The sequence below is a fragment of the Microcaecilia unicolor genome, chromosome 7 (genome assembly GCF_901765095.1).
Source record: "Microcaecilia unicolor chromosome 7, aMicUni1.1, whole genome shotgun sequence".
In the NCBI taxonomy this organism is placed as follows: domain Eukaryota; kingdom Metazoa; phylum Chordata; class Amphibia; order Gymnophiona; family Siphonopidae; genus Microcaecilia; species Microcaecilia unicolor.
Window position 1 is genome coordinate 199774442 of NC_044037.1, and position 13955 is coordinate 199788396.

General features: G+C 46.2%; 1 protein-coding gene across 2 annotated transcripts in view; it reads left to right on the forward strand.

The window, feature by feature from the left end:
* Nucleotides 1–13955, forward strand: part of HECW2 (HECT, C2 and WW domain containing E3 ubiquitin protein ligase 2) — a 535594-nt gene that overhangs the window by 172265 nt on the left and 349374 nt on the right. The gene's annotated exons all lie outside the window — the stretch shown is intronic.

Sequence of the window (13955 nt, forward strand, 5' to 3'; positions counted from 1 at the left end):
AGTAACATCACATCTGAGGAATCCTGAGATAATCAGCTTGCTGTACCGTTTTATTTTAAACACTGCAGTTTGTAAAAAGAAAAGGATTATTTCAAATACGGGGGTAGACTGGTACTTGTGACCTGGATTGACCACGATTGGAAACAGGATACTGGGTTTGATAGACCTTCCGTCTGTCCCAGTATGGCAACTCTTATGTAATATTCTGTTTACCTGTTTGCTTAGTTTAAGTGTAGTTGCACTGTCTGCCTGATCCCTCCTACAGTTGTGATATAATTTTGGATTAAGCAAGTGTGTTGAATAATATTGAGAAAGTACTGGCGTTGTACTAGGGTTAGCTGATTGTTCTTAATAGGTGGTGTAAAAATGTGAGTATCTCAGGTGTGGAGGAATGCTGCATTTGATCAGTTTTAGCAGAATTGAAGGGGTTAATAGGGAGGTGTTACATGAAGAGATGCCAAGCTACCCAGTTCCAGGCTGGAGATTTTTGATCAGAACGGGTTTTGAACTTACATTCCAAAATGTGTGGGATTTGTAATGCCTGATCCTGCCCATTGAAAACAGTGCTGCATATACCAGGATGGTGTGGTTAGAAATCCAGGACTGGCCCAAAATCTCCAGCCTGGAACTGGGTACCTTGGCATCTTGTACATGGAATGTATGAAAACAATTAAAGGACTGTCCATTTCAAATGCCATGGGCTATGGATATAGAGGAGGAGTACACAGTAGGGGAATATTTAGAAGGGGTTAAGGGAGGAGTGGATTTTATGACTGTGTCTTAATGAGAGAAATTCATTGTAATGGTAGTGATAAACTGGACTCACTACAGAATGTTCCACAGACTACATCAAGTGTGGGGATACACTGGGGATATGTTATCATTGTTGGTGGAACTGTCTGATAATTGCACAGTTTTGGGATCGAATATGGTGATGAAGCGTCCCGTTCCAAAAAGTGCCGAGATACATTTATAGGATCTGGAGGATGATTTGGAGAATGATAGTGTTTATTTATAAGAAAAGCCTGTTTTGTATTTTGTTATACTGGATACAGCAGGATCCTCCAGCACTGATATTATGGTGAAATCAGATGCATTATTTCTCCGAGGACAAGCAGGCTGCTTGTTCTCACATGTGGGTTGATGTCTGTGTCGGCCCAGGAAACGGCAAATTTTCACCAGCAAAATTAAAAAGTTTTGCCAGAGCCTTCTGGCGCGCGCACTGCGCATGCACGGACAACTTCCTGCCGGTCGCGTTGAGCGTGTCTCCTCAGTTTTTTCTTGTCCACAAATGAGGTGACAGGTTTTTTCTGTACTCCTCGTAAGGCCCAGGAAAAGAGTCTGACGACTTCTATTATTCTTTATTTTCTTGTCATTTTTTCTTTAAAAAAATAAAAACTCCGCGTAGCTATTCTTAGTTTAGCCCCCTTTTTAAATTTCCTGTGTTTTTTGACGCGGCTGGCTTTAGGTCACGCGGTCGGGTTCTTCCTTTCTTTTTGTGCCCTTTTTTCTTTTAATAGGCACAATCGCATCTTTTGATTTTGTCGAAGCCGTTTTTCCTTCCATGTCATCGAAGACACCCAGCGGCGTCAAACGTTGTACTTGGTGCAAATGGACCATCTCAGATACCGATACCCATGCCTGGTGTATCCAGTGCCTTGGGCCCGACCATAGCCCAGCCGCTTGTAGTCTGTGTCTTCGTATGAAGAAACGGACCCAAGCTTCTCAAGAAGCCCAACGAGAAAAGCTTTTTGGGGCTCGGTCCGGTCCTTTGACATCGACATCGGTACCAAGGTCGTCGGCATCGACGTCAGGAGCAGAGGTAATGGTTGCTGAGAGACCAGCTCGCGCTGGGAGCAGTGAGGCATCGAGTGGGTCTCCACTTGTCTCGAGGCCTCCTGTTATGCAGGCCCCCTGGGACCGACCTTCGTCGGACCCGGCCCCGAGGAGACGTGAGGATTCCACGTCTTCCTCATCAGTACCGAGGAGTCTCAATGACGGGCGTTGAGCGAAGGCAAAGAACCACTGTCATCGTTCTCCTTCGACGCACGGTACCAGGAGCTCCGGGGTGTCGAGAGAGTTGGCACCGAGAGGATCGCTCCCCCTTGATACAGGAGGTGCCGATGTGTCGGTCTCCTGGCAGCCCAATGCCTGCTCCCGAGCCTTCACAGATTCTGACACCGCCTGTTCCACCGACCCCACAGCCTTTTCCGATGGCGGCTCTCGACGAGCGCTTCCGGGCCTTGTTTCCAGAACTTCTGGAGGGACTGCTATGTCAGTCAGCTTCGATGTCGGGGGTGCTTGCGCCTTCTGTACCATCTGCTGCAGCGGTGTCTGGCCCTTCTCCTGCGGTGAGGTCTCCGACTTCGGTTCCGCCTGCGGCATCGGCATCAGCTGCCGCCCAGGTCGACTCTCCTTTGACATCGGTGGAGGGAGCTTTGCCGCAGTCAGACTGGGCGTCGGCCTCTTGACATCGCCATAGAGGACATCGTTCCTCGACGTCGAGGCAGGTTCAGTGTTGAAGTACCTTAACACAGGCTTTATCTGACACTGAGCAGGAGCATTCGTGGGAGTCAGAGGAAGATCCCAGGTACTTTTCTTCTGATGAGTCCTATGGGATTCCCTCTGATCCTTCCTCTCCGCCAGAGAGGAGACTATCTCCACCGGAGAGTCTATCTTTTTTCTCTTGTCCGGGAAATGGCTATGGCTATTCCTTTTTCTGTGGAGGTTGAGGATGAGCCCAGGGCTAAGATGCTCGAGGTCCTGGATTATTCTTCTCCACTTAAAGAGGCTGTGACAGTTCCTCTGTATAATGTACTGAAGGAAGTCCTTATGCGAAACTGGTCGGCCCCTCTGTCTGGCCCTGTGGTCCCGAAGAAAGCTGAATCCCAGTATCGGATCCACGGTGAACCTGGATTAATGATGTCCCAGTTACCCCACAATTCCATGGTGGTGGACTCCACCCTCAAGAGAGCCAGGAGTACTAGAGACTATGCTTTGGCGCCCCCAGGCAGAGAAGCTAGAACTCTTGATTCTTTTGGGAGGAAGACGTATCAGGCCGCTATGCTCACCACCAAGATTCAAATCCTTGCTCAAAGCCCACCTCTTCAATGTTGCTTTCGGACCTAACCTTTATACCTTTCAGGAAATCTAGACTGCCCCAATTTGACTGCCCCTACTTGACTGACTGTACATTTGTCCATTAGATTGTAAGCTCTTTGAGCAGGGACTGTCCTTCTATGTTAAATTGTACAGCGCTGCGTAACCCTAGTAGCGCTTTAGAAATGTTAAATAGTAGTAGTAGTAGTAGTCTTCATGAGTGTGCACTTGCGGACTCGATACGGAAACTGTCAAGCTTGGTTGATGCACTCCCTACGGAGTTGGCTGAACCTTTTCGCCAGGTGGTCAGTCAGCAGAAGGCGTGTCGAAAGTTCCTGGCCAGGGGTACATTTGACACTTTTGATGTAGCATCCAGGATCGCTGCTCAGGGTATAGTGATGCGCAGACTGTCATGGTTGCATGTCTCTGACCTGGATCATTCTGTCCAGCAGCGAATGGCGGATGTTCCTTGCTGGGGGGACAACCTTTTTGGTGGAAAAGTAGAGGATCTTATTGATCAGATCAAGAAGCATAATGATGCTATGGATCCTCTCTCCCACCAGGCGCCTTCTGCTATTGCCTCCTCATCTAGGAGGTTTTTTTGGGGGAAGAGGAGTGCTCCTTATTCCTATGCTAGGTGTAGGTACACTCCTGCTTCTCGGCAGCCTGCCCAGGCTCAGCCCCAGTGCGCTCGTTCTCGTCAACAGCGTGCGTCTAAGGCCCATACTCCCCAGGAAAAGCAAGGGACGGGCTTTTGACTGGCTCCAGTTCAGCATAGCCTCAGTAAACGTGTCCGTACCGGAAGACTTGCCGGTTGGGGGGAGGGTAATGTTTTTTCACCAAAGGTGGCCTCTTTTAACCTCCGACCGGTGGGTTCTTCAAATTGTCCAGTTAGGATACACCCTCAATCTGGAATCCAAGCCTCCAAATTGCCCATCGGGAGGTCAGTCCTAAGGCTCTCAGCACAAGCAGGTACTTGCAGAGAAACTCTCCACCCTTTTACAGGCTCAAGCAGTCCAACCCGTTCCACCAGGGGAAGAAGGGCTGGGATTGTATTCCAGGTACTTCCTTGTGCAGAAGAAAACAGGGGGGATGCGTCCCATCCTAGACCTAAGGGCCCTGAACAAATTTCTTACCCGAGAAAAGTTCAGGATGGTCTCCCTAGGCACCCTACTTCCCATGATTCAGGGAAACGATTGGCTATGCTCTCTGGACTTAAAGGATGCTTACACACACATCCAGCTCACAGGAAGTATCTTCGATTTCGGCTAGGAACACAGCACTTTCAGTACCGTGTACTGCCCTTTGGCCTGGCGTCTGCGCCCAGAGTTTTTACAAAATGCCTAGCTGTAGTCGCAGCGTCGCTACGCAGACTGGGAATGCATGTGTTTCCTTATCTCGATGATTGACTGGTGAAGAGCACCTCGAAAGAAAGTGCTCTGGAGTCCATGCGAATGACTATTAAGGTGCTGGAGCTACTGGGGTTCGTCATAAATTATCCCAAGTCCCATCTTACCCCAGTCCAAAAATTGGAATTCATTGGAGCTCTGCTGAACACTCAGACAGCTCAAGCTTATCTCCCCACGACAAGGGCAGACAACCTTCTGTCCATGGTGTCCATGGTTTGAGCATCTCAGCAGGTCACGGCTCGGCAGATGTTGAGACTTCTGGGGCACATGGCCTCCACAGTTCATTTAACACCCATGGCACGTCTATATATGAGATCAGCTCAATGGACCCTAGCTTCCCAGTGGTTTCAAGCTGCGGGGGAACTAGAGGATGTAATCCAACTGTCCACCGACTTTCGGAATTCTCTTCAGTGGTGGACGATTTGATCCAATTTGACCTTGGGACGTCTATTCCAAATTCCTCAGCCACAAAAAGTGCTGACGACGGATGCATCCCTCCTGGGGTGGGGAGCTCATGTAGATGGGCTTCACACTCAAGGAGCCTGGTCCTTTCAGGAAAAAGGTCTTCAGATCAATCTCCTGGAATTTCGAGTGATCTGGAACGCTTTAAAGGCTTTCAGAGACCGTCTGTCCAACCAAATCATATTGATTCAGACAGACAATCAGATAACCATGTATTACACCAACAAGCAGGGAGGCACCGGATCTCGCCCTCTGTGTCAGGAAGCCATCCAGATGTGGCATTGGGCATGCCGTCACGGCATGTTTCTGCAAGCCACTTATCTGACAGGCGTAAACAACAGTCTGGCCAACAGGCTGAGCAGGATAATGCAACCTCACGAGTGGTCACTAAACATGGGTGTCGCCCGCAAGATCTTCCGAGCGTGGGGCACCCCTCGGTGGATCTTTTTGCCACTCAGATCAATCACAGGGTCCCTCAGTTCTTTTCCAGGCTTCAGGCCCACGACAGACTAGCGTCAGATGCCTTTCTCCTGCATTGGGGAACAGGAATCCTGTATGCGTATCCTCCCATACCTCTAGTGGGGAAGACTTTGTTGAAACTCAAGCAAGACTGCGGAACCATGATTCTGATTGCTTCCTTCTGGCCACGTCAGATTTGGTTCCCTCTTCTTCTGGAATTGTCCTCCATGGAGATTGGAGTGTTTTCCAATCCTCATCACCCAGAACGAGGGGGCGCTTCTGCATACCATCCTCCAGTCTCTGGCTCTCACAGCCTGGATGTTGAGAGCTTAGAATTCGCCTCCTTGGGTCTTTCAGGGTGGGGGGGGGGGGGTGTCTCCTGAGTCTTTCTTTTTTCCAGGAAAGATTCCACGAAGAGGTGTTACTCTTTCAAATGGAGGAGGTTTGCCGTCTGGTGTGACAGCAAGGCCCTAGATCCTTGCTCTTGTCCTACACAGACCCTGCTTGAATACCTTCTACACTTGTCAGAATCTGGTCTCAAGACCAATTCCGTAAGGGTTCACCTTAGTGCGATTAGTGCTTAACATCGCCGTTTAGAGGGTAAGCCTATCTCTGAACAGCCTTTAGTTGTTCGCTTCATGAGAGGTTTGCTTTTGTCAAAGTCCCCTGTCAAACCTTCACCAGTGTCTTGGGATCTCAACGTCGTTCTCACCCAGCTGATGAAAGCTCCTTTTGAGCCACTGAATTCCTGCCATCTGAAGCACTTGACCTGGAAGGTCATTTTCTTGGTGGATGTTACTTCAGCTCATAGGGTCAGTGAGCTTCAGGCCTTGGTAGTGCATGCACCTTATATCAAGTTTCATCACAACACAGTAGTTCTCCGCATGCGCCCTAAGTTCTTGCCGAAGGTGGTGTCTGAGTTCCATCTGAACCAGTCAATTGTCTTTCCAACTTTTTTTCCCCGTCCTCATACCTACCCTAGCGAAAGCAGTTTGCATACCTTGGACTGCAAGAGAGCATTGGCCTTTTACATGGAGCGGACAAAGCCCTTCAGACAGTCCGCCCAGTTGTTTGTTTCTTTTGATCCCAACAGGAGGGGAGTCGCCATCGGAAAACGCACAATCTCCAGTTGGTTAGCAGATTGCATTTCCTTCACTTATGCCCAAGCAGGGCTGACTCTAGAGGGCCATGCCGCGGCTCATAATGTTAGAGCCATGGCTGCGTCAGTAGCTCACTTAAAGTCAGCCTCCATTGAAGAGATTTGCAAGGCTGCAATGTGGTCATCGGTCCACACATTCACATCTCACTACTGCCTTTAGCAGGATACCTGATGCGACAGTCTGTTTGGGCAGTCGGTGCTGCAGAATCTGTTCGAGGTTTAGAATCCATCTCCACCCCCCTAAACCCATTTTTGTTCTGTTCCAGGCTGCCTTCTCAGTTAGTTGTTTATGGTTTCAGGAAAATCTAGGTTATGTCCTCGCCGTTGCAAGGCCCAGTTGACCAGTGTTTATTGTTTTGAGTGAGCCTGGATGCTAGGGATACCCCACATGTGAGAACAAGTAGCCTGCTTGTCCTCAGAGAAAGTGAAGATACTTACCTGTAGCAGGTATTCTCCGAGAACAGCAGGCTGATTGTTCTCACAAATCCGCTCACCTCCCCTTTGGAGTTGTTGTTTGTTTGTTTATATGCTTTTGATTAAACTGAGGAGGCATGCTCAACGTGACGGGCGGGAAGTCATCCGCACATGCGTGGTGCGTGCGGTTTGCGCGCCAGAAGTCTCTGGCAAAACTTTTTAATTTTGCTGGTGAAAATTTGTCGTTTCCTTGGCTGACGCGGACGTCGACCCACATGTGAGAACAATCAGCCTGCTGTCCTCGGAGAATACCTGCTACAGGTAAGTATCTTCGCTTTACTGTGTGTACTGAGATATTGTCAAAAAAATCTCAATTCATTAAGTTGTGGACTCCTTTTTTGGACTCGACACCTGAGAAGTATTATTTACTAGTTTAGGGGCCCTTTTACAAAGGCACACAAGGGCCTATATGCATCCAGTGCGCACCAAATCAGCATTTCTACCCGGCTACTATGTGCCCCAGGCGGTAATTCTGAATTTGGCAGGTGCCAAAAACACGCAGTAGAAAATCAGAAGCTTAGCGGAAATTGGGTGGCAGTACTGGTGGTGGGAGGCGGGGCTGGTGGTTGGGAGGCGGGGCTAGTGCTGGGCAGATTTCTACGGTTTGTGCCCTGAAAATGGCAGATACAAATCAAGGTCAGGTATACACATAAAGTAGCTCATATGAGTTTATCTTGTTGGGCAGACTGGATGAACCGGTCAGGTCTTTCTCTGCCGTCATCTACTATGTTACTTTAGTTACTGTTTTTTACCACGTCTGCATGTCTACCACCCAGGTAGTGCGTGAGACCTTACTGCTAAGTCAGTGGGTGGTGGTAAAACTACAAACTGCCCAAAACACAGCAGCTCGACTTATTTTCGGAGCATCAAAGTTCAACAGTTCCAGACCTCTTCGTGAGAAATTGCACTGGTTACCTGTACAGGAGCGAATAACTTTTAAAATTTGCACCCTAGTCCTTAAGATCCTCTATGGAGCAGCTCCAGCATATATGGATGCCCTAGTCAACTTACCACCAATGAATCCGCTTCGATCTTCTCGTTCATACTTAAGCCTCCATTACCCTGCGTGTCCTGGTCTCAAGTATAAAACCACGTATGCTTCCACCTTTTCCTATATCAGCACTCATTTGTGGAATACATTACCTAAATATGTAAGAACGGTTCAGGATCATCTGACTTTCAGGAAGTCTCACAAGACCTACTTATTTGGGCAAGCTTACCCTAAAGATCCCGTCCTGCCTCTGTGATTCCTGGACTCAAATTCCTCTAAAGATCTTGTAGACTTACCTACTTTCTCTTAACCCTGTACCTTTCAGCCCTCGTATCACTTTCCATTTATTGTACTTTCCTGTTTGCTAACTTAATGTTGTAAGCTACATTGAGCCTGCCAGTGGTGGGAAATTGTGGGATATAAATGCTATAAATAAATAAATAAGTTCTCAGGCCAAAAATGGACGTGCACTGGCTTTTATTTTGCCACGCATCCATTTTCCACCCATTAAAAAAGCCCCTTTTCCCAGGATGTGGCAAAAACTGGCCCGGCGCTTGCCCAAAAGACATGCTCGCACTACCACAGGCCACTTTTTGCTGCGGCTTAGTAAGTTAAATAGGATAAAACAAATTTGAATTGTTACTGTATGTTACTGAGCAAACGATGTGAGGGTTATGATGCAATTCTGAATTCAATAAAAATATTCTCTACAAAAGTTTGAGGATCTGAAGAATTTAAGTGAGGGTTTTATAGTGCTAGTCTGTTGTATCAGATCTTGTCATATACCTGAGTATTAGGGTAATGAGGCTTTGCTTACTTTGTACCCTTTTACCAAAGAATGTCTAAATACTGCAGCTCTGCAGGTTGAATGAAACTGACTTCATACATCTCTTTTTCTATGCTTAATGTGCCTAAGCCAGTGTTTTCAAGCCCTCTCATGAGGACACAGCCAATTAAGGTTTCAGGTTTACAGTGAGGTGTTATTCATATGTCTAACTACTGGCACTTCCATATATCATATACGTGTGTAGAATCGGTTTTAGAAATCTGACATTTTACACGTGTATACAGTGGTGGAAATAAGTATTTGATCCCTTGCTGATTTTGTAAGTTTGCCCACTGACAAAGACATGAGCAGCCCATAATTGAAGGGTAGGTTATTGGTAACAGTGAGAGATAGCACATCACAAATTAAATCCAGAAAATCACATTGTGGAAAGTATATGAATTTATTTGCATTCTGCAGAGGGAAATAAGTATTTGATCCCCCACCAACCAGTAAGAGATCTGGCCCCTACAGACCAGGTAGATGCTCCAAATCAACTCGTTACCTGCATGACAGACAGCTGTCGGCAATGGTCACCTGTATGAAAGACACCTGTCCACAGACTCAGTGAATCAGTCAGACTCTAACCTCTACAAAATGGCCAAGAGCAAGGAGCTGTCTAAGGATGTCAGGGACAAGATCATACACCTGCACAAGGCTGGAATGGGCTACAAAACCATCAGTAAGACGCTGGGCGAGAAGGAGACAACTGTTGGTGCCATAGTAAGAAAATGGAAGAAGTACAAAATGACTGTCAATCGACAAAGATCTGGGGCTCCACGCAAAATCTCACCTCGTGGGGTATCCTTGATCATGAGGAAGGTTAGAAATCAGCCTACAACTACAAGGGGGGAACTTGTCAATGATCTCAAGGCAGCTGGGACCACTGTCACCACGAAAACCATTGGTAACACATTACGACATAACGGATTGCAATCCTGCAGTGCCCGCAAGGTCCCCCTGCTCCGGAAGGCACATGTGACGGCCCGTCTGAAGTTTGCCAGTGAACACCTGGATGATGCCGAGAGTGATTGGGAGAAGGTGCTGTGGTCAGATGAGACAAAAATTGAGCTCTTTGGCATGAACTCAACTCGCCGTGTTTGGAGGAAGAGAAATGCTGCCTATGACCCAAAGAACACCGTCCCCACTGTCAAGCATGGAGGTGGAAATGTTATGTTTTGGGGGTGTTTCTCTGCTAAGGGCACAGGACTACTTCACCGCATCAATGGGAGAATGGATGGGGCCATGTACCGTACAATTCTGAGTGACAACCTCCTTCCCTCCGCCAGGGCCTTAAAAATGGGTCGTGGCTGGGTCTTCCAGCACGACAATGACCCAAAACATACAGCCAAGGCAACAAAGGAGTGGCTCAGGAAGAAGCACATTAGGGTCATGGAGTGGCCTAGCCAGTCACCAGACCTTAATCCCATTGAAAACTTATGGAGGGAGCTGAAGCTGCGAGTTGCCAAGCGACAGCCCAGAACTCTTAATGATTTAGAGATGATCTGCAAAGAGGAGTGGACCAAAATTCCTCCTGACGTGTGCAAACCTCATCATCAACTACAGAAGACGTCTGACCGCTGTGCTTGCCAACAAGGGTTTTGCCACCAAGTATTAGGTCTTGTTTGCCAGAGGGATTAAATACTTATTTCCCTCTGCAGAATGCAAATAAATTCATATACTTTCCACAATGTGATTTTCCGGATTTAATTTGTGATGTGCTATCTCTCACTGTTACCAATAACCTACCCTTCAATTATGGGCTGCTCATGTCTTTGTCAGTGGGCAAACTTACAAAATCAGCAAGGGATCAAATACTTATTTCCACCACTGTAATTGCATTGTGTATAGATTGCAAGAGGGCACGGTTTGGGCAGGGCTTGAGCAGAACCAAAATCTGCAGGTGTTTTTCCCCATTTCAGAAAGAAGATGCATGTGCATGCCCCACGATATCAACATTGGGATTGACTACTGCTCCTTCCTACTACTACTACTACTACTTATCACTTCTATAGCGCAACAAGGCATACACAGCGCTGTACACCATACATGAAAAGACAGTCCCTGCTCAAAGAGCTTACAATCTAAATAGGAAAGACAAACAATTTGCTCATTCCGGCCATCCCTTTACAGGCAGAATTAAGGGAGTTCACCTCTTTAATCCCCCCCCCCCCCCCATTGTCTAGTTCCCCTTCCAAAATAGAAATAGATTGCAACCTCTGTTGTTAAGTAGCTGCATATATGCATGTAGGTTTGCAAAATGGCAGGCATACACATGTAATTTACACATACAGTATAAAATATAAAACCCCAACTTGCCTGCACTTGTAAGTTGCCAAGTTTCTTCGTTCAGTTTTTTAGCGTATACACATGTACACCTGCATATATTTTAGTAAAGGATCTATGTTTCTAAAACACTGCTGGAAATGTACATGTCCCGTCCCGGACATATCAATTCCAGTTTCAACATTCTAATTAAAATGGGGCTACACATGTGCATGAGAGAGGTTTGCATACACCAAGGGGAGTGGGGGTCTTTTATTAAAGGGTCTTGTGGTGGGTAGCATTTTATTTATTTATTTATTTATTGCATTTGTATCCCACATTTTCCCACCTTTTTGCGGGTTCAGTGTGGCTTACAATATGAGATGAATGATGGAAATACAGTTTGTTACAAATTGGTTAGGGATTACGTTGTGCAGAGTTATGCGAGACAATCGAAGTGTCGTTAAGGAATATAACAATGGAACACAGACATTGAAACATTGGAAGGAGACAATGGGAGCTTAAGGGCGATAATAAAGCATAAAGACATATGGTATGCATATTTCTGTGAGTAAAGGTATGAGTGGTGTGAGATTACGGGGGGTGAGAGTTCAGAAGTGGATGTATGATGCATTAATGAACAGTGAGTATGGACTTTATGTGTTTTGGCTCTTTCCGTAGATTTTTTCAAAAAGATGGGTCTTCAATAATCTGCGGAAGGAAGCTTGCACGTGGATCGTTCTTAAGTTGCGCGGCAGTGTATTCCAAAACTGCGTGCTCATGTGAGAAAAGGTTGACGCGTGTAGCGTCTTGTATTTCAAGCCCTTGCAATTGGGGAAGTGGAGGTTGAGGAAGGTTCGGTATGATCTTTTGGCGTTTCTGGGTGGTAAGTCTATTAAATCAGACATGTAGGCTGGGGCTTCACCGTGAATGATTTTGTGGACTAATGTGCATACTTTAAAAGTGACGCGTTCTTTGAGTGGAAGCCAGTGCAGTTTCTCTCGTAGTGGTTTTGCACTTTCATATTTTGGCTTTCCAAAGATGAGTCTGGCTGCCGTATTTTGGGCCGTTTGAAGTTTCCTCAGTGTTTGCTCTTTGCAACCTGCGTATAGTGAGTTGCAGTAATCCAGATGGCTGAGTACGAGGGATTGCACTAGGCTGCGAAAGATGGATCTTGGGAAGAATGGTCTTATCCTTTTCAGTTTCCACATGCAGTTAAACATCTTTTTAGTTGTGTTGTTTGCGTGATTTTCGAGCGTTAGATGGCGGTCGATAGTGACTCCAAGGATTTTTAGCGTTTCTGAGATTTGAAGGTTAAGGTTTGGTGTGTTTATAGCGGTAAATTCCTTTGTGTTGTATTGGGAGGTGAGTATCAGGCATTGAGTTTTTTCTGTATTTAATTTCAGACGAAATGCATCTGCCCATGTGTTCATGATGTGTAGGCTTTGATTGATTTCGTTGAAGATTTTGTTAATGTCTTGTTTGAAAGGGATGTATATTGTCACATCATCAGCGTATATATATGGGTTGAGGTTATGGTTTGATAGGAGTTTTGCCAGAGGGATCATCATTAGGTTGAAAATGGTTGGTGAGAGAGGTGATCCTTGTGGTACTCCACATTCAGGTGTCCATGCCTTAGACGTGGTTGAATTTGATGTGACTTGGTACGAACGTTGGGTTAGGAACCCCTTGAGCCAATTCAGGATATTTCCTCCAATGCCAAAGTATTCGAGTATGTGTAATAGGATTCCGTGGTCAACCATATCGAAGGCGCTTGACGTCAAATTGTAGGAGGAGTATGTTGTTGCAAGTCGCAATTATTTGTTTAAATTTAGTCATAAGGGTGACTAATACTGTTTCTGTGCTATGATTCGACCGGAATCCTGATTGGGCATCATGCAGTATTGAGTGTTTGTTTAGATAGTTTGTGAGTTGTTTAGTTACCATTCCTTCGGTTATTTTGGTTATTAGTGGTATGGATTCTACTGGCCTGTAGTTGGTTAATTCACTCGTGCTTTTCTTTGTATCTATAAACCTGTAATAAAATAGATAAATATGCATATTTAGTGTGGCAATCCCGAAAACCCGACTGGCTAGGTGTACTTTGGGAGTGGGTTGGGAAATACAGCCTATTGCTTACTATGGCACATAGTTGTATATGAAGATAATACTACTAAGTGCATAATATTTGGTTACAGTGTCGCCTGTGAATGGTAATTTTGCTGCACTGTGGGGTGGCGTTTTGCAGTTGGAAATGGGTTATTCTTTGTTGTCACAGTAGAGAAAAGACTTGCTCAGGTCACTGAAAGTGTTGACTGGTGGTTTGTGTCCAGAAAGCTGTCATCAGCCCTTTTAAGAGGTGGGTACTCTTATGTTAAGTATTTGTGTGGTACCCTGCAGGTTTCCATGGATGCCTCCAGGTTTTAACAGTCAGAAGCATACAGCTTGTTGGCTTGGCAGTAGAGAAGCAATACTATGGGCTGTAGAGAATTCCTTGCCAAGAGATGATTCATACAACAGTGGCACTTATAAACAGGAACATATTTGGCCCTTGTGAAATGAGACTGTAACAGACCCAAAGTATCACAACATAAGGTAACATGGCATGAACAATTGCCTCCTCTCTTCTCCCCTTCTTCCTAGGTGTTTCCCTCTCTGGTTGTTTACCAGATTGTCCAAAATGTAGCCTCACAGGCGACTGGGAGTTCCAGGTGGGCTAGAGTTTACTCACTGCTTACTATGCTGTACTGGCTTCCAATCAGTGAACAAATAGTTTCATTATCAGCTTCTTGTCCTTGCTTTTCATGTCTT